Here is a 21,413-nt window from a genome sequence, read left to right as displayed (position 1 = left end):
TTACCCATGAACCTCATTTGCAATTTTTTTGCTCATTTACTGAGTATATTGTTATGAGTTTGTGGGATGCAAAAATTCCAGGGTCCAGTTAATGAAGGTTTGGGCAATGAAATTGTAACACTGAAGCCCTGGATGCAGCTTATGTTAAAATGCAAGCCAGGCCAGCCTGGTGATAGCTGGTTGAGTGTGGGTTATTCGGGGAACAAAGCCTAGTCATGGCCTGGTAGGTGAACCATTAAATGAGACATTAATAGGCAAAGAATATGCCAGCCATCCTGAGCTGGTAGACAGATATCAGAGACAAAAGCAGAGTTTTTTTAGTTTTGTGTTGCAGCTGGTGATGATGTAAGCAGAAGGAAAAAGACTTGCATTTTGCAAGCAGTTTGCAAGCTGGAGAAAGGGGGATCAGAGCAATGTGAATCCAAGGAGGCAGTAATGGGAGAAACAGGACCCTCTTGGAGCCCTTCCACCATAGGCTCAGGTTGTATATATGTATAAATAAACCATATTTCATAAAGACACTACAGTCTTCACTGCGTCTCATTTTTAAAGGAAACACAGACCCAGGTTAATATGGCTGGTACCCCTGAAGTTTTGCACCACTCAGGGATTGGGCTGGTGTGTGTGTGTGTGTGTGTGTGTGTGAAGCTCTTTACAGTCTGCTTGGTTCCCCCCCACCATCCTGAATAATTTTGCAACTAGTTGAAGAAGAGAATGGGAGGGACAGCATCTGTGTGTAAAGTATAGACACTATCACTGCAAGAAGACAACCCTAGTTGTTATAGCAGACAAAAGTGAGTCCTTCTCTGCAATTAGGCTATCATGCCAATTGTAATGCATTTACCTAAAATGTACTACCTTGATTACTGTTTACTGCATATGTCAAAGTGTGTATTCAGGCAAGTGACTTCTAGCCATTATTTTCATCTTTCTGCTGAAACCATGTCTGTTACGCCAATGAGCTTCACAACAACATATATACAGTATGTTAGCACACGGTGATAAGAATACAAACATCACTGTGCCACTCACCAACTTGACAGTAAATAAAAACCATGGTTATATCACTTCAACTTGCATTCTTTCCATACCACAGGTCACCATGCCCCAAGGAGATGTGTCTTCCAAAATATTGGCCAACTGCACTCACAGGAAGATTCTGTTGAGTCTAGCCAAGAGAGATGAATAAATGATGGCTGGAATATACTAGGTCGATGGAGTGTCTGAAAGATTATTTGACATTACAAGACAAACAAAGCCAACTGTGGGCGCAGTCTGCTTGCTAAACATCAACGGGATCTTTTTGCACTAAGTTCAATGGGAGAAGGCTCTGTAATTAATCTTCATGAGTAATGCGTAGGTTTCCAAAACATTCTAATTTCCCACAATCATCCTTTATTTATGCCCAGATAAGTAAATGTTCTTAGGGCAGCTACACCAGTCTGTAGAAGAACTGTCCCAAGTCTATGAACACCATCTTTATTTAATTTAACTGGCTTTCCAAACTTTCCCCTAAGAATTACAAAAAGCTCTTAGTTTTGCCTAAAGAAATGTTTCGCAGCACAGTTCTGCCTCTATCCACAGAGTAGGCAAAGAAAGCTCAAACTGCAAATAAATATTGTCCCTTATCTAGGGAGGGAAGACATCTGCAATAGCCCACATAGTGCTACCCAGATATTATGGACAGTTCCCATCATTCCTGACCATTGTTCATGTTGGTTAATAATACCAAAACTGGCCACCCCTGGTGTCTATGGCCCTTCTTTCATAATGGTTCTACAAGAATTAGTTAGGTTGGGAGATGGTGAGGAACTGGTATAGGGTCACCCAGTGAATTTCATGGCTATGTGTAGGTTTCAAAGCAGATTTCCACTGTCAAACCTCTAACCATTACACTATGCTAGTTCTTATCCTACATGAGGCAATTTACCATAGTATGCTTGAATTTTTCAAGCTAACAACTGGCTAATTAACATGCAGATGAAAGACAAGGAAGAAATGAAAACTCTGAAATCTGCTTTGAATAGAGTTATTTGGTTAGTGCAGAATGCTGCAGCATGGTTGCGGACAGGAGTGAGGTCTCTGCCTCCCAAGCTGCAACATGGGACCTACATTCTCATTTTCACTTTTGATTTATAGTTAATAGAAAAGCATAAGGTTTTGTGGTTAGCCAACAATATTTACAGTATTAAAAATGTCTCATGCCTTTCTCCTGCCACATTGCGGTACTTGTGAAAACGGATAACATAAGCATTTCATCAGAAGACTGTTTCCTAGTCCTGACGTGCATGTAGTGCTCCTGTGGTCTGGTCAGCCTAAGCTGGAATCCAATACGGCAGCAATAGCTTTGCTGCAACCCACCTGGTATGGCCTCATGACCCACCCATGGGTCCTGACCTACTGCTCTGGATGAATCTTTCATTTATGTACCATACAGGTATATTTCTATCACACTGTTGTAGAAACTACCCTGATCTTCAATTTTTGTATGTTGCTGTTGGCAAAGAGGTAGCTCATGAATAAATAACCTCAACTATTATTATTGTTTAAAAAAATTATCTGTCTCTCTGTGTACTGGAAGGTATATGTTCATGCATAGATAGTATCTCTTGCATAAAATTATTAGTTTTTTTTAATACAAAGAAATAATACAAATCAACCACCAAAGCAATCCACACATTCCTAATATTACCTCTCACCCTTAACAAATACATCGCCACAACTGGCATCTACAAGATGTAATTCAGCTTTATATACAGTGGTACCTCTGGTTAAGTACTTAATTGGTTCCGGAGGTCCGTTCTTAACCTGAAACTGTTCTTAACCTGAAGCACCACTTTAGCTAATGGGACCTCCCGCTGTCGCTGCACCGCCAGAGCACAATTTCTGTTCTTATCCTGAAGCAAAGTTCTTAAACTGAAGCATTATTTCTGGGTTAGCGGAGTCTGTAACCTGAAGCGTATGTAACCCGAGGTACCGTACTTAACATAATCACCCTGCCCACCTCCAAACAAGGAAACAGAAGACAAAAAGACAAAATAAAATACAAGGGGAGGTTGTGACAGTAGAGATTTTTTAGAATTATTGTTGCTTATCGAAAAATGCTCCCAGCTGCCTATATTTATTTATAATTGACTCAGTTCCTCTTCTCGCTACAGGCATTCCTATGCACGCTTGAGATCCAAAAGATTTGCAATGCTGAAATGACAGGAGAAAACACTGCAGCTTATGAAAAAATGCTATGCAAGGTTCTCATTTATGTTGTCTTTAGATTGACTTCGTATAAAGAGTCTCTAAAGGGACCATGAATAAAATATGGAGAGTAATTAACAGCCACTTTGCATTGACAGGGGCATCCTTTAAATTAAAACCAAGTTTCTGCAGTGCTGGCCCCTCCAAGAAAGACCGGTTGGAAATCTGTTAGTCATCCTTTTCAAATTAAAGACTTGGAACAGTTACTGGAAATGAGCTGGGATTAAATTCTACAGACCTTGACACAGTGTTTCAGGCACCCCCTAGCATTGTTTCTTGACAGTGACTTTGGTGGTGGTAGGGGCCATAGCTCTGGGGCAGGGAAGATCCTTTGCATGCAGAAAGGCCCAAGTTCAAACATTGACATCTGTATTTAAGGGGTGCTGGTGGTGGCATCAGGCATAAAGAGGACCTTTGAAGAGTCATGGCAGTCATAGTCTGAACTTGGCTGCAACACTGACCAAGTACTGGCCTACTGCAGTCTAATCACAATTTTTATTTGACACATTGTGGAACTGTGATTTCACCTTTATGTTTTGGGCGCAGGTTTAGGTAGGCAGCTAATGTGCTGCTGTAGGAACAAGGCATACACCCTTATTGTCAAGGCAACCAAAACCAATACTATTTTGCATTTAGGAAGATGGAAGTTTGTCATGATGCAAGAAGATGAGTGACTGTCCTTCATCTTTAAAACACCAAGTAAAAGCAATGGCAGCTCTCGACAGTTCTCATTCCCACTAGCTTAGCACAAATAGCCATGGAAGAACCAAGGAGGAAATGCATGTCAAGAAATAAAATAGAAGGAAAGCACTATTTCAAAGGTTTAAATTCTGTTTTTTTGGCAAAGGGACTACAGTATATGTGTTTTCAAAAGACCTGAATATGCAACTCAGCTTATTCTAAATATATAAATGCAGAAAGGGGCAGTAGAATGCATGAGGTTCAGTGTCATCTCCCCTTGATGAAACGCCTTTAGGAACCCAGCCAAGATCCATGATGCATGACATATTACCCTAGCTGTATGTCAACAAGGCCTTCAAAATGCAAAGTACATCTGGGAAGTTATAGTTGTTTGAAAGAAGCTGGTAAGCTAAAAGGGGTTTTGGACAATATCTTTTGTGTCATGAAGGCAAAGCAGAGCTTCTTTGTTTGACTTTCCAAATCTTATATGGGAGCAGAATAGTATGTTTGTCATATGTTTATATAAACATAGGAGCTTTATGTAAACTCTAAGACAGAAATGGCATTGTATTCCACACAGTTTTACCTACTGTGAAATGCATTACAGACTGCACTTTAGCATCGATTGGCAAACTCTCGGTCAAAAGACATGGTTAGGTTCACGTAATTTATAAGGGCCTTATGGAGTTGAGCTCTTTGCATAGTGCCTTCTTGCAAACCATCAATAATTCCATATCTCAGGCTTATTTTTCGAAAACTGCCAGATTTTAGGAAAATAAGTCCAAGATATGTTATGCTAAGTTTGTGTAAACAGAGGGATTGCTGACCACAAAGTGCTGCTGTGCCATTTTCGAATTCTGGGATTCGTTTTAGTGCTGAAGCTTCTAGGGAACAAAAACCCCATTTGGAAAGTTCTATGAACCAAGTCTATGAACCTGGCTGAGCAGAAAGAGCTGCATCTCAGCAATAGTAAGTGCACTCATCCCTCATACAAAATGACAATTTCCATTGACTCAGTATTGTGTACATACCATCTTAGTTGTCCCATTTGTATTTAGCTGCCAACCATGAAAAGTCACCGAATAAGCAGAGTGGCTTCAGGTCCTGATTCAGATGAGAAGGGTGTTCATTAAAGGCTGTCATCAATGCATCAATGGTACCAAACTTTGAATCCATGCCCAATTTTGAGCATTTTGACAATTTGCATCATGTACACATTGAAATGACTGGCATTATGTCTACAGGGAATGACCACTTTGCATGCAACCAATGTACACACAACCACTTTTGCATGTGCTGCTTTTGGCCCTGGAATGGGATGGGGCCGGAATGGGTTTATTCATGACCACTGACACGCGCGATGACGCAAAATGCAACCTCTGCACAAATGGGGAGTTGCCTGTACACGGGAACAATTTGCATCATGTACACACTGCAATGATGTGGGGCTGGAACAAGATTTTCTCTATGATGGGTTTGCCCCCCCCCCTTTTTTGACAAAGGTTCTGTGCCTTTTGTCATTTTATGACCTGGAGAAATCCATCTCCTTTAGCTTTTTCAGGCATGAAGATGCAGTAATGGCTTGTCCTTGCCAGGCTTATATACAACAGAGATAGGTCCCAAAGCACCAGCTAATCCCATAGTAACAAACACCTCATTGTCACTGGCAACAAAAGCCTTTGCAAGAACTAATAATAGAACAGGATATAGTTTTGCCCAGCCATCTCTAGGTGCAGATCATCCACCATGGCCTTGATTGGGTTGACACAGGTTTAGGCTCCCTGCTGCTCTTCACAGGCAGGAGTGGAGGTAAATCTGACTGAAGCTAGAAGGGTCAGTTCTAGCTGAACTGTGACAAGACAGGGACAGAGCCAAGCCTGGAGAGAGGCAGAAGCAGGGGTGGGCTCGGAGAACTGAGTCTGCTTGCCTTTTCACCTTGACTCCATCTCTTGCCTGTGTAAGATTCTGATAGGAACACGTGGAGCTTTTATTTATTATTTATTTATTTGATTGATGTTGAGAATGTTTACTCAGGGCACCATACAAAGGATGATTAAAAATAATTATAAAACCAAGGAAGCCACACAAGGAAGCAAAGCAGCTAGAATTTCATCATAAGGTCAGAATAAAGTGAGTCAATCTAAATGAGAGATGGAAAACTAGATCCAGCCAGCAGGATGGATGTTGAACTAACCCACCTCCATGGGCCACTTTGACAACTGGACAGGTCCTCCCAACTGCCATTCTGCCTATCACCTGATTGCACCATGACATCAGGAGACAGTACTTGTATTTCAAAGGAAAGAATAAGGATAACACACTAAATGTGCCATCAAGTGATCATTTTTTCTTTTGCAGGCACCACTTAAACTGAAGCTGCCTCTGCAAAGGAAGAACCTTTGAATTCAAGATAGGAAATGTAAGAGAAGAATCAGGAGTGCACTCAAAATGCCCTCCCAATTCTTCCTTGGCAGCCAAAAGTTGATGCCGAATCAAAAGGTGTCCATTTTTGCTGCAAAGGTTTGCATTCAAAGTTGACTCTCCACTCTTCATCCTTTAGCCACAGCTTGAACTTGTCTATGCCTGCTGTGATATATAATGTCAGGCCCAGGAAAAATAGGCATGGTTTGCCCAAATCAGTGGTTCTCACCACTGATCAAAGTAACCTTCAGCTGGTGCTGGATAGGAGGTGAGCTCCAGACCTGGGCACCACGACTGACAAGGCACTCTCTGCAAACACCGCCCACATCATCTCTGACAGGAAGGAGACCCAGAGAAAGGCCTATTACATCGGACAAAGGCACCTATATACAGTTTTCATTCACTTCTCTAAGACACAAAAAGGGTCAGTCCTAAAACATTTTGAGGCGGATTACCAATTTAACCAAAGCACTACAAATTTTAGTATTGCAAGCTGCAGCTACCAAACTCTTTGCAAATCCATTAAATACTAATTTGAGAACAGTATTTATGATGAAAACAAGACACACACCCCTATAATTTCATAGTTATTTGATGCAATGTCACTACAGTAGCTGGAGGTTGCTGACTGCTAGGACAGAATGGTTAAGTCCTCCTGATTACAGGGTTTTTTATGTTATTACCAAGCACTCAGTCTTGTATTTGAGAGCCAAATTCATCTTGGATGTAACCTAGTTTGAAATGAATGAAGGCTCCTGGCCCATTAAGTTTAGCCTGTGATAAAGTCAAGGGCAAAAGGATATTCTTATGCAAAGTAGCATCAATGCAGATATGCCACTAATCGCTGTGGATTAGGAGGAGGATATCCATGTCCTCATAACACCTTCATGCTGATCTTTCTCTCTTTCTCATTTTTCTAAACACAAGTATAAGGATTTATTCCTTCCCCAGAGAAGACACAGTGCTATCTGTTAATGAAGCAACAGAGCATCATTAAAGGTGCAAATCTCTTATTATTTTGGAGATGGTGATTTGATAAAAGTGTTGTTATGCACAATGTCATATTAAAGGTGTTCATTTTGCTTCTCCAGACCCTATCAAAACCTATTAGCAAATTGGCTTCCAGTGCTGGGTACAGCAAGATCAACCTAGCCATGCCAAAAGCTGGTAATTGAAACTGAATTTAGGCACACACCTAATAGTTTGATCATGAAATCAGTTCCACAACCCACTGTAGCCCCCTTCACAGGTTAATTGCATGGCGGCAACTCCACGTGATTAAGAAGAAGCAGGGCTGTGCCTTTGGTGTCATTCCTGATGTCACAAATCTTCCTGGCCCTGACCCAAACAGCCTCACACTGAGAACGGACAGTGTAGAAACATGTTCTGGAATGCTGCATGATCAGGGCTGCAGAATACACAAAGGCAACTTCTGTGATGCCACTTCGAGACTGATTCAGTAGGAAGATTCAGTAGGAAGAATATAAGACAGAGGCCAAATTCACATGGGAGATTCTGGGTGGCTTCAAAAAGACTGCCACTGGAGCTAGACTCATATGAATATACAAAATTGCAAGCCGGGAGTCAATTTCATTGGGCAAAGTGCGGCTGCAGTGAACATGCATAGGAGCAAGCTGTTCAGTTCTCTGATTTGTAAAAATTAAAGTGCCAAGCACCTGCCATGAGCAGGGAGGCACAGAACAAAAAAAGCACTTTGAATTCAAAGTACTAAATAGGCTAATAATAAAGACAGCACCTTGGTACATTTTCAATCCTTGCGCCTCATGGTATGTGTAGCTGTGATGGGACACAAAGCAACTGCGCTGTCAATACTTCAGTAGCCTGTTAAAGGCAAATGTGGCAAATCATTCCTGCTAAGCTGCCTGACAGCTGCAATCCCATTATGAGACTATTGCTACATATCATGTGCGCAGGTTTGCTTGTACGTGGATGGCTTGATGTTTATTGAGATACCATAAGCATAGTGCTGAAAGGTATTCAAATGTCTCCTTCAGTCTTTATTCCTGGGAAATACAACCCCTTTGTGCAATGGCCACTTTGTTAATAAAATAATGGGGTCTGTTGCCAGGCTAGTAGCACTCACTGAACTCATTGCTTTAGTATAACATACAGAGTTGACATATACGATGGAGGAAATGCGAAATACAACTTTGCCATGTTGACTGCTGGTTTACTGGTGCATTGGCCAATTAACAGCTCTTTCACCTTACTTATATGAATATTTACAACCTGAAAAGCAACAGACAAGTCACCTCGCATGCTCTGCAATTCCACTGCAAACCAAAATCTGTTTGATATCAACTTACCTGCTATTAAGAAGAGATATATTACTCTGAAACTCAAGTGAAATGCCACAGTTCAATGATTAACTGATAATATATATTGAATTCAGTTAACATATATTAAATTTGGTTGCTGGGTGTATGCTTAAGCATATTTGAACAGAGCTTATGTGAAATATCTCTGTCTTTATGCAATTATAAATGGAGATAGAGAAGTAGATTATGATTTTATTGCTTAAAATGCATTTCCTCACTTAATCATAATGTTCTGAGTTAAGGTACATTGCAACTAGGAACGCAACTATTGTGTAAAAACTAGGTTATGTTTCTCTTCCATATGTGGGAATATGCATAAAAGATGTAAATTAACAGCAGTGTAGATTACTGTTACTGTAAAAATAGGTTAAGATGTTTCTACCACACTCTTGCTTATTCTGTTTCTAAATAAGCATACAATTTACAGTCATACCTTGTGTTATGTTTGCTTCATGCTGCGGCTTTTCAGGTTACGAACGCGGCCAACCCAGAAGTGTTTACTTCCAGTTTTGCCCCACGTGCATGCGCAGAAGCAATCTGCGTGCTTCGTGCATGCACAGAAGCGCTCTATCTTGCTGGTCTTTAACCGTATTAAAGATTTATTATTATTATTATTATTATTATTATTATTATTATTATTATTATTACAGAAGCACTCTATTGCGCACGCAGTAGCTGCACTCTACTTACGGACTTTTCAGGATGCAAACGGCACCCCAAAACAGATCGCATTCATAAGTAGAGTACTGTAGTTATAATAACCACTGTAGTTATTAAATTAAAGGCTGACTACATATTACAGACCAACATGCTGAGCCAAGTCAAAGACTACAATGTTTTAAATACACAAGCAACTTTCCTTTCCCTTTTTTTTTCTTCCTCAGCCCTGCTTTCCATCTTTCTGGTTCTACCAAAGCACATTATTTCATTTCATCCTTGGGTTTTACTTGTTGGCTGTGCCACCTATCTCACCTATCTCTTGTGGATGTTTACAATAGCATCAGGAAAGTTGTAGCCATTTGATGAGATAACTTGGTCCTGTGTAGATTTCACTAACAGATACATTCATGGGTACATTCAAGGTTCTTTAAAGTAAAACTGATATTTGTGTCGAGAGGCAGCAACATTTTGAAATTGCTCTTGCATACACTCAAACTTTCTCAGCTGGGAAAGGATTTTCAGGCTCCTAACATGCCAGAGACAGGTGGATATCCAATATAGCCGCATGCTGCGGCATCTGCTAATGGTTACAGATTATATTTAAAACAGCTATGCATCTGATAAGTACACTAAGTGTTGACAGGTATTCAGCTAAAGCAGACTGTACAATAATATGAAAAAGCAACACATTACACCCATGTTTTAATCTAAGATGCCACTTTAGAAAGGTTAAACATTATTAACAGATACAGACCTCATTTCACAGAATGCATTTTAAGGACAAGAGATCTAATGGCCTGATACACTGATCCATATCCATTTAATTGCAAAACAGTCACAATTAGAATGGCTTTGTTATATAAACATATGCAAGTTTCCAAGCAGGTCTAGAAACATATGTAATTTGTTTCCCAATGTTTTGGTTATTTCCTTTCACATAGAACACAAGCAGAATAACTACTGTTTGTGGCAAGGCATGGGGTTCCAACTTTGCATAGCCTTTGCAATCATATGTTCCCCAGATTCATCTGCCAGTCATCAGCAAGAGTTGAACAAAATTCTACTACCACTGGAGTTTGGGCTGGTACTGTTTATTCCAGCGAGCATAAATGCATTTCCAGAACATAGTTAAAATCGCCTGTTTGACAGCAAGTTCTGGACCTAGCCTAGAAATAAACAGAGGCCCCCTGTGAAGGAAAAAAGGATTTTGCTTGCAAATTCCTGCCTTGAAGGACTTGGGGGGCATGCCTGGTGAGGACTAGTGCGGTGCAGGCAATGCTTTCTTCTGGGAGTACTCAATGGTACAGAGTACCAGCACTTTCCCCCCAAATGTTCAAAGTGTGGCACTTACTGCAGCAACTTCATGGTGAGTATCAGCACACACACACACACACACAGAGAGAGAGAGAGAGAGAGAGAGAGAGAGAGAGAGAGAGAGAGAGAGAAGCACTGGGTCAGAGATGAGTTACATATGACTATACACTCCAACCCAACCCTCCTGTGTTCCAAGGCCATCAATGAAACAGTTGGTGCAGTTTTTAACAACACATTTTAACAGGGCTTCACTGTTGAAGAGGTTGTGGAAATAATCTGCATTACATTCCTGAAGTGAACACTCTGATGATCTGTTGTGGTAGTGATGTCTTCTACAGCCCCTTCCCCACCCCCCAAAAAACCAAAAACAAAAATAAAAGCATACTGGATGGCTTCAAGTATATGCAAAGGGACTCAGTTCTGCTGAGTTCTGCCAATTTGTGTACACCCACAGTGAACTGTAGAAGCAATCCTGTCTTCTGCAATTCACACAGGTTTGGGTAGAAGAGAACATTCCATTCTCTGTCAAAATGTCATAGAGTGGAACAGTCTATTCTGTTCTCCTCTCATTCTCTAGGGACAGGTCACATTTGCAGAGTAGAATCTGCAGATGGGAAAGTAATGTGTTTAATTCTACCCCACTCCTTCAGTTCTCTCCCAAATGCCCCTCCAGGAAACCAGACACTATAGATCCCCACTGTAGAATGTCTCATGACTGCAACATGCTTGAACAAAGTAATTGTAATTCAATGCAGTAATTGTGTTATGACATTAAGATGCTAGACTACATTTTCAGTGAGGAATAGTGGTTAGTGTTGAACTAGGGCCAGGAGACCAGGTTATGATGAAGCTCACTGGGTGACCTTGGGCCACTCACTGCCTCTCAGCCTAACCCACCTCACAGGGTTGTTGCAGGGGTTAAATGAGGATGAGGGAGAACCATGTATGCCACCTTGTGCTCATTGGAGAAAAAAAAAGTGGGATATAAATGGAATAAATAAAGTGTATATTGGTAGTTGTAGCATTTCCACCCCACTTTCAGACTCCTATATCAGAACACAGTGAGGCAGCCCTTTCCTGATGTGAAGGCTACAAATGCCTTGCATCAAATTTCCACCAGACATCTCAGCTTACTGGTACATGATGAAAAATGATAATGCTATATTTATAATCTCTGTGGTTTCTGCAAAATACAATTTCATTCCTGAGGACACATTTTTCACAGAAGGATTCTGCCATTATCAGCTTCTCATATATTGCAGGAACTTACTTTCCAGTTAAATTCTCCTTCATGCTTTCAAATGGGGGGGGGGAATAAGGCTGTAATATAGAGTTACATGAGATGAGGCTTCTCAGGACAGCCCACAGAGCAGGTTAGAGAACAATTTTTCTGATGAGGACTGTGTTCGTTCAAGGGTAATTTGTTGGGGTCCACATGTTCGCAATGCGAAGGGCCCCTGGTGGGTGCAGCCAGCCCCATTGCTCTTGTTCTCTTTCTGTCAGACCATTCTCTCACTTTCTCCATCCTTCCTTCTCTTCTGTCTCCATCGCTGATCACCAGACCGCTAGGGCAGGGACAGATCACTCTGACCTGCTCACCTACAGACAGCAGTGGTGGCACCAGGAAAAAAAATCTGGGTGGGCACTGAAGGATCAAAGCATATTTCGGGGGGGGGGGGAGTTAGCTCTGAAATAAAGCCAACACTATATGTAAGTGATAGGATTCCAGCAATGGAGGTGCAAGTGGGGTGGGAATCTCCTTGTTTGGGCTGGTGTTTGCCCCCTCCCCCCAAACCTCTGGCAGAGAGTTTTTGAAATTAGATTGAAGACCACACAAAATTAGTCGGAAGACCACATGCAACCTTAGAGTGCAGAATGTAGATGCCATCATGCTTAGGATAATATTTTATTCTCTGTTTTAAATGCGCATTTTGTATTTGACTTCCTTTAGTAATGTTTTATTTTGAAATGTTTAAGATAAATATTTTTTGTTAACATTGCTACATTAAATGTGCATTCTGTAGCTGACCTCTTTGCAATGTTTTATAATGAAATCTTTAAGATAATATTTTAGTTTCCAGTTAAATATACTGTTTTGAATGTATACATCATATTTGACTTTCTTCAGCAATGTTTTTTTTATAGATTCATAGAATCACAGAATTGTAGAGCTGGAAAGGACCCAAGGGTCATCTAGTACAACCCCCTGCAATGCAGGAATCTCAGCTAAAACATCAATGACAAAGGGCCATCCAACCTCTGCTTAGAGTCCATAACCTCCTGAAGGAGTCCGTTCCACAGCTGAACAGCACTTACTGTCATAAAGTTCTTCCTTTCTTGTAACTTGAATCAATTGGTTCAAGTCCTACCCGCCAGAGCAGGAGAAAGCAAGCTTGCTCCATCCTCCATGGGACACCTCTTTGTTTATTTGAAGATGACCATCATATCTCCTCTCAGTCTCCTCTTCCCCAGGCTTCATCCAGTTTTATTGTATGTTTTAATGTAAGCTGTAAACCACTTGGAGATTTTTTTAGCTTAAAAATATAAACAGATATAGAAATGAAATGAATGATAATTATAATCAGATGACAAAACAAACCTTCTGGAAAGAAGGGTGTTACCTTGTAAGAGGGTCACTCTGAAATTAAGTTTACTTTTGGCCCAAGCTGATCAGTGGTATAAGCAACCTAATCTGGAAGGAAGAAAAATATTTCTCAATAATGCCAGTAGGTTAACTGAGAAGATCCCAAGGATGTTGAAGGTCTCTGAAAAGGTTAGAGGTTCGGTGCTTCATTGCTCCAATGGAGGAGACTACTAGACTCATTGACACAATGGGGAAGACAAAAGCCATTTCGCTGCAGCAAGCCCAACAGGCAGTGCTCTACAGAAATACTGTATGGGACAATTTCCCTAGAAGAACAAGCAAAAATGGTAGAACCTCTTGCATTGAATGGGGCTGCACTGTTGTGTCACAGTCGCTATATTTGGCCCTGAGGCATCATGATTTCCTATTTGTTGAGAGCCAGAGGATGCTTACACATGTGATAAATCTCACTATATTCAATGGGCCTTATTTGCCAGTAAGCAAGTCTAGGATTGCAGACTTAAACCTTCATATTATCTTTGCTGTGACCCTATTTTAGTTTAACAGAAAAGGTTTTCCTAATTTGACTATTAATCTTGGTGCCAGACTGATGTATTCTTTCTCTCGAGTCCTTTAATTTAGCCACAACAAAATGCACATGTAGTATTTTCACTTATGTGTCAGAAGTAATATATATTAATCGCTGTGGTTGTCTGCTTTAGGGCACAGAATTTGTAAAACTCTTACTGGCTGCTCATCCTAGTTGTCTAATATCTTTGAGAGAAGTGACCCTGGATCCCTTTAAAGTCACAAAGAATTGTGGTTAAAGGTCACGGGAGATTTAGGATGTCACTATGTGTATGCTGGTTAACCATGCTCCAGCTCTGTATAAACAGCTTATTGTTTAAGCTTCCCGTCCCTAGCCTTATTTCTAGCACAGCAGAGTCATATAAGGGCATACAATTGTTGCACCAATTACTCATTGTCCTTAGATAATTCTGGTGGCGCTTCCTCATGCCATCTTGTGTGCAGTTCCTAAACTACACCTCACATCCAGTCCCAAGGGGACTGATTCATGCGGATGCAGATTCACAGGGGGCAGGGATGATAATTTTTTAAACCAAGCGTAAGCCCATGTGGATGAACAGCGAAGAGATGGTATGTCCTTTCTCTCTCAATTTGCTTGATTGGTTTGTAGCTTATTTCAAGCCAACTGCAATAACACATCTTGTCTTGGACAAGACTGGCTGATTAGCTTCTGGATGTGATAACTGGATAATTCCTTGGGCATTTCCTTCCCCTCAGAAAATTCAATTTAGAATGATGGGTTCCTCTGAGTTGTCTGGTAAAGAAAGCCCGTCATTCTTTGGCTTTGATGGAACTCTTATCAGCAGGTGACAAAGGCACTACTCATCAAAGCTCCTTGTCAAATCTGTTCTTCAAAATCACTTGTCAGTCTTTCCAGCCTTTCCCAAGCTATCCAAGGGTTGGCTGACTTCCTATTCATACTGAAGGTCCTCTGACCTATCTTGAAGTTTGTCTACTTCTTGGCAATCTTCTCTGCAAATATCAACTCTATCTCTTTCTCTTTCTCTCTCTTTTGCCTGTCTCTCTGTCCCTTGGTTCAAGGCTTGTTGATAAAAATATTGCTGAAGTAAAATATCTCTTGTCATATGATTTTAACCATCTTGTAGTCCTTGAACTCTTCTCACACTTTATACAGCAGCAAAAATGTACAAAACTTTATTTATTGATATGTTGCCTTTGGGGGCATAGCCCACCCAAGATGGTTCACGATATCTTAAAAATATAATAAATACTGTTATCTAAAATAACCAGAACTAACAATGGCAGCGACATTAACAATTATTTAAAATGCCAGTTACATAAGCTGCATAAAACTCTGGGATGTGTAAAACTCAGCAAACAGCAAGGAGCCATTTTATTTACACTGTGCAGGCTGCAGTTGCTCTTGGGCAGTGGGAACCCATGTGGGAAAGTTGAAATAATCCTACTAAAAGAATATTCAATATCCTTTGTCTTAAGTCACACTATAGCAGTGTACAATTTAGTGAAGGGCTGTAGTTCAGTGGTAGAACATCCATTTTGCATGCAGATGGTCCCACATTCAAGCTCCAGCATCTCCAGCAGAGTGGCTGTCTGTCAGTGTAGATAACAGTGAGTTATATGGACCATTGGTCTGACTCAGTATAAGGCAGATTCCTATAGCCCAGCGCTGAACTGGCAAAAAAGGGAATTAAGTATAGAACAGTAAAGTGTTGGTTGTGGTATTCTGTACCCTATATGGTCTGGAGATGGTGTGCCTGAAGGATTCCCTTCCCCACATAAGCCTTTCAGAAAATAAGATTTTAGGTATTCTCTGGGTGCTCACTATCTTCTGAGCTGATGACTACAAGAAAGAAACAAAGCTTTCTCAATGCTGGCACCCAAATTATGGCATCTCTCTCTAAACTGGTGTACTGTACTTGGCACCTTAAGTCTTTTAGGATGTCTGTCCTCTTGTTATATTTGTCTTGTTATAGCATCAGCTACTATTTATTTTCTTTTCAGTTTAACAGAACCTGCTTGTTATTTGATTGTTTTTAGGATACTTGTTACTTTTTATTGTTTTGTGTGTGTGTGTGTGTGTGTGTGTGTGTGTGTGTGTGTGCAGATGTATTCGCCATTTTTTATCTAATGTGATGAGACATTTATATGCACCATATTTTAATTGGTTTTCAGACATTCTGTGCTGGGTATGAATGTGATCAGAAAACCTTTGGAGCTATTCCACTGCAATAAATAGGGTGACTTCAGAGTAAGTGGTCTGAAAGCTTCAACCTCGGATATTTCCATGCATTTCATAGCAATGAAACTGCAGAATGGCTAATTGAAAATATCTTTGAAGAGTGATTTTTTAAAAAATCAGGAGCTTCCATCTAATTGTCTGGGCTGGAGAACATTTTCCTATTAGGTAGAGTAAATTTTGATTCCCTTGCCACCACCTCTGCTTTTAGTGAATAAAAGAAGAAACCAGTCACTGGACCCATCAACAAAAATTATTTAGAAAGCCATGAATGGTGTCTCCTTCAATACTTAGGGAGAGCCGAGACAATTTTGCTGTTGTGTACATACTTGAAAAATGTGATGTGACTAGTAATTAGCAGGCATTCATATAACAACTAGCTGGATTACTCATCAGGAGTGCAGTATTATGTTGCATAAACTGCACAAAAGAGAAAGAGACTCTTAAAGAATTTTGGCTGAGTAGAACTATGTGCAGTGATGTTAAAAACATTTTGGATCCTTGTCAACTGATATAGAAGAACACGTCTAAAAGATTAAGAAGCAATTTGACCAATCCTCCTGCTGATCATAGAGCTGCCCATTGTTTCAACGTTACACCCCCCCCCCCCCACAAAAACCTTAAAACCAATATTGATTAATCTGATTTTCCCAGAAAGCTAGCCTGTGGTCAAACTCAACCAATAATTTTTCAGTGTAGTCAAAGAAGCGAACAGTTTAAACCTTAAAACTCTCCCTCATTCTCATTAAAGAGCTTGCTATTCTTTCTGATCCTCATAATTTTGCTATGAGGAAATATTTGAATGGAATGCATTTTATTAAAATAGTCAGTCTGTAATTATTACTATTGAGAAAGATCAGGTGTTAGTTAAAAGTAGGTTTTATACTTCACACATTGCAAAACATAAGCAGTGGATCCCTCTGGACAGTGGAAAAAAGTCATGATGAGAGTATTCAAATTTAATTCCATGTGCACCAGGAGAGGCATAACTATGGCCTCAGTGTCACTTGTGAAATTGTGCCCAATTCCAATCATTACTTGGCGATTTCTCTGACACTTACCGGTATTTCCAACACCACTAAAATCCCACCTCTGTCCTTTCACTTCTTATGACAGTCAGCCCCCCTCCTTGCTAGGACAGCCTCCAAAGAAGTACAGGATTTTTTTGGAAAGACGGCATGAAATTCCCTTCCAGAAAGAATGCAAAGAAGAGGTACTTGTTCTCAGAAGTTCCACCTAAGAAGACTTGATTACACCTCAACATGTTTCAGAACAAAGGTTCCTCTGGCAATGTGATGTGGTTACCAATTCCCTTCCAGCTCCAAACGTCTGCAATGGCCACTGAAATTTCACCTCATGGAAGATTCAGTTTGGCTGTTCCTCCTCAAATATCCAAGGCATTTTCAAACCACAGAACTAAAAGAATTTCCATAAGACCTGTGATATTTCTCAAAGCAGTCCTCAGATTGTCACTGGTGCTTACTCAGAGTAAAATTTTGAAGCAGAGGTTCCTCTTCAGATGAAATATACAAGGATTATTGGCAGAACTGGATAAAGCTGGCAAAAATTCTTACAGGGGTTTTGTGCATCTGTACAGATGGTGAGTGAAGTTGTTTGGTGGGGGTGAGTGGCAGTATCATGAGAAACTATTTCACAAGCTGCTCTATACTAATTGATGGTGTATTACGTACTGAGAAAGAGGGCATGTTATGCACCAAACAACTATTCATACTTGTTTTATTAGGTATTGCATCAATTTGGTTCATTGGAAGATTGAAAAGGGACCTGATGATGTTAGCCAGTAGAACAAACTCAGACAAAATGTGATCTCATTGCTCACAAGAGGCTGTTTATTGAAGAATAAGTTAACATATAGGAATATGAAAGTAACCACTAGAACAAGATAAAGCTTTAGCTGTAACCCATATTAATGGGAGCCAATATTTAACTCTATAATTTCCCATTATTTCACTCATGTTGTAGTTAAATTTATGGTTATTATATTGAATTTGTAAATAAATTAAAAAAGTTAGAGGCTACAAGTGAGGTAAGTATTGTATCTCTGAATTAGGTATGAATTAGCACAAACTTTGCATATACTTTAGCTATGAAAGATTTAGATCAATAAATTGCTTACTCATCAGTCCTACGCATAAGGATTTATACTCTGTATAAACATATGCTGTTCACATCAAGAAATTTAAAATCTGACTTTGCCTTACTTTCCAACCTTGACTTTTGAGCATCAAGGCCAGACACTGAATCATTACCATTTACGTTTGTACCCTTGACATTCCACTAGTAATTGATCTCATCTCTCCATTATTATGTTAAGCCTATATGGATTTAGAAGCTTGAGATTCTTTCTTAATTGACCTCAGCTCCCCCCCCCCCGCCCAAAAAAGTAAGATTACTCAAGACTGACATGGGTAGTTCATAATTTATCTGAATTTAAATGATGGACTTATGTAAGAAGGCTGGGATTTTAAGACATAGTGAAAGCCATCCTTATATATACTCTCTCACACAGAGCATTTTCTCAATTCCAGATATTTATTTAACCACATCCATATAGCACACAACAATGGATGTGTTATACTTTGCATAACACAACACCGACACATTTGGGGATGGTGACCTTTTCCAATTACTCCCAGCTCAGTTTGTTTAGCTGTTGTCCTGTCCCAAACTATATGCTTGTGGTGCCATTCCTGAGGTGCCCACATTCACTAATATACTACTTACATCATAATCCTAACTACTCAATCGTATACCAACTCATACATACCGCTCAACCACCCTGAATTGAGCAGTACATCTCAGAATTACAGAAACCATCCCATTTTTTGGTCAAGCACTCTGGCGTGAGTCAGCTGGTTCATACCAGACCAAAGGATGCTTGTTTTTTGGTATCATGCTCTTGTGTGAATCAGCTCTCTCACACGAGAGCGCTGGATCAAAAGACATTGGCTCCCACTAGACCATGGAACCAAAAAACGAGTACCCCAATTTTGATAAGCAAGATGTTGGAGAGTATGCACATAGACTTCAGTAGTTTGAAAGAACTCTGCTGCTGGTCCCATAATGACCTTTCTTAAGACTTTTGTGCATAAGACGAGGCCTGGTTTGTTTTAAAGCCCTTCAGCCAGCCAGGTTATTGATGAAATTGCTCAGTTCTCAGGAGGATCAATAGCCATGGATATATATTCACAGTGAATCTTTTTCACATTTTGTCTCCCACATGCAGTTGCAACTATGACCTCAGAGCAGCTACTGAAACCACAAAATGACAAGCCAAAACATCCTCCAGTGATTCTGCCTTAAGATGCTCTGTCTCTATGAATTAACAGCTGAGTAGTTTCACCTGCATGGGAGAAACAGCATCAACTCCAGTTAGTATTCTCCTTTGAATATACACTGACCTTTCTTGTCAGGAAATGCCTTTCTTGGGAACAGATTCTTCAGAACTATTTATACTGGAATCAGTGGGATAATCCTGAAGATGCTATTCAGCATGACTGAGGAGGACATTTGTTAGAGACCATTTCACTTCTCTGCAGCAATAATGAACCAGTGTTCAGAGGCTCAGCCATGCAATCCAAAGTGAACCGAGCAAGATGGTGCAGCTTTGAATGATACAGACACACACATGATCATATCTGAAATTGATGTAGTCCAGTGTATAGAATCACATAATGGAAAATCAGCACCTACTTTGGCCAGTGAATGCTCTCCTCAACTCCCTTGATCCTTCACCATACTAGGGCTGATGGGAATTGGACTTCACTAACATCTGGAGGGCCACGGGTTCCTCATCCCTGTTTTATATTGATTTGGAGACATGTTAGCCGCCTCAGCCACCCTGTGAACTGCCCTGAGACCTGTGGGTATAGGACAGTAAATAAATCATCAGCAACAACAACAACAACATTCTGTGGCTAGAGATATTCATACCCAAAGAGGGGTAGCCTTTATTTAGGGCTGGTTCTGCCACTGCTTTTACAAACATACCTCATATTTTGTAATCATGTTTGGGAGTTCAAGGCTGAAACTACTCATAAGAAAGTGTAGCCAGTGAATACATGAGGACCCAAGGTTCATGCAGAGCAGATAATTTGAGAAAGGGAGCCAAGCTACAGACTCCAGGTCAGGTTACACATGTAATATAGACAAGTTATTAAGCAACATGGAAACACAAACCAATTTTATCCCCCTCTGTATCTCATCAACATATGTCCTTCCATGAGATGAGACCCAGACCAACACTCTGCTCTGTCTATCTCTCTCCTGCTGTGGGAGCACTTGCTGGACTAATATCATACTACTCTGGACAAGCCAACAGAGCAGGCAGGCAGGCTCTGGGCTAGGCTGTTAACAGTGGGCTCACCTGAGGATAGCAGCAGGATATTACTGCCCTCATCAGAGTGGCAACCAGTGAGCAGAGCCAGCCAGCAAGCCAGCGTGTCTTCTTTCCTTCTTTCCAACCATGCAGCTTGCCATGCATCCCCATGAAATATGAGCGCACCTATGGCACAACCATCAGTGATTCCAAGTGGACCTGACAGCCAGGCATATTCCTACTTGCTTACCTGCTGCTGCAACAGCCATTTCAAGTTTTACACATAGGCTCTCTCACACATGTTATGCCTTCTCTACTTCTTGCTCAGTATGCATGCATATTTTACATGTGGAACAAGTGCAGCAGAAAACAACAGTAGAAACAAACAAAAATGGTTAAGATAGTTAAATAAAGGGAGGGGAAGGGAGGAAGTAAGCCAGTTCCCACTCCTCTCTCCATGACCCTTGTCACTTCTCAGTCTAATCCATGGTCACAATATGTGTTATATTTCTCATCTGCCAACACCAAGAGATTGTTGAGGGTGAGAGGTGTGCCCTTGCACTTAGCAGGCACCTACATCATTGCAACTAAGAGGAAGAGGAGGCTCCTTTGACAAAGTACACACTTGGCAGGGTTACACAATAGCAGAGTCCGAAGCAGAAGCCCTGTTCGTGCAGAAATGAATGTGGATTTGTGGATCCTATTATCTGTCTAAAATCTGAGATGCACTTGTAGCATTCCATGTACCAGCCCCTTCAGAGGAAGCTGCCTTGTACGAAGTCAGACCATTGGTCAATCTAGCTCAGAATTGTCTACACTGACTGGCAGCTGCTATCCAGCATTTCAGACAGAAGTCTCCCCACCCCTACCTGGAGATGCTGGGGATTGAACCCAGGACCAGATGCTCCAACAATGAGCTATGGCCCTTCCCTCATCTTCTGTTTATGCGTGCCATGACTGACTTTTCACTTTCTCTGTGATGGGGCAGCATATGCCCACCCACAGGCTTTGAGTGAC

The sequence above is a fragment of the Lacerta agilis genome, chromosome 4 (assembly GCF_009819535.1).
Source record: "Lacerta agilis isolate rLacAgi1 chromosome 4, rLacAgi1.pri, whole genome shotgun sequence".
Lineage (NCBI taxonomy): Eukaryota > Metazoa > Chordata > Lepidosauria > Squamata > Lacertidae > Lacerta > Lacerta agilis.
Note: the sequence above shows the minus strand (reverse complement) of the source record.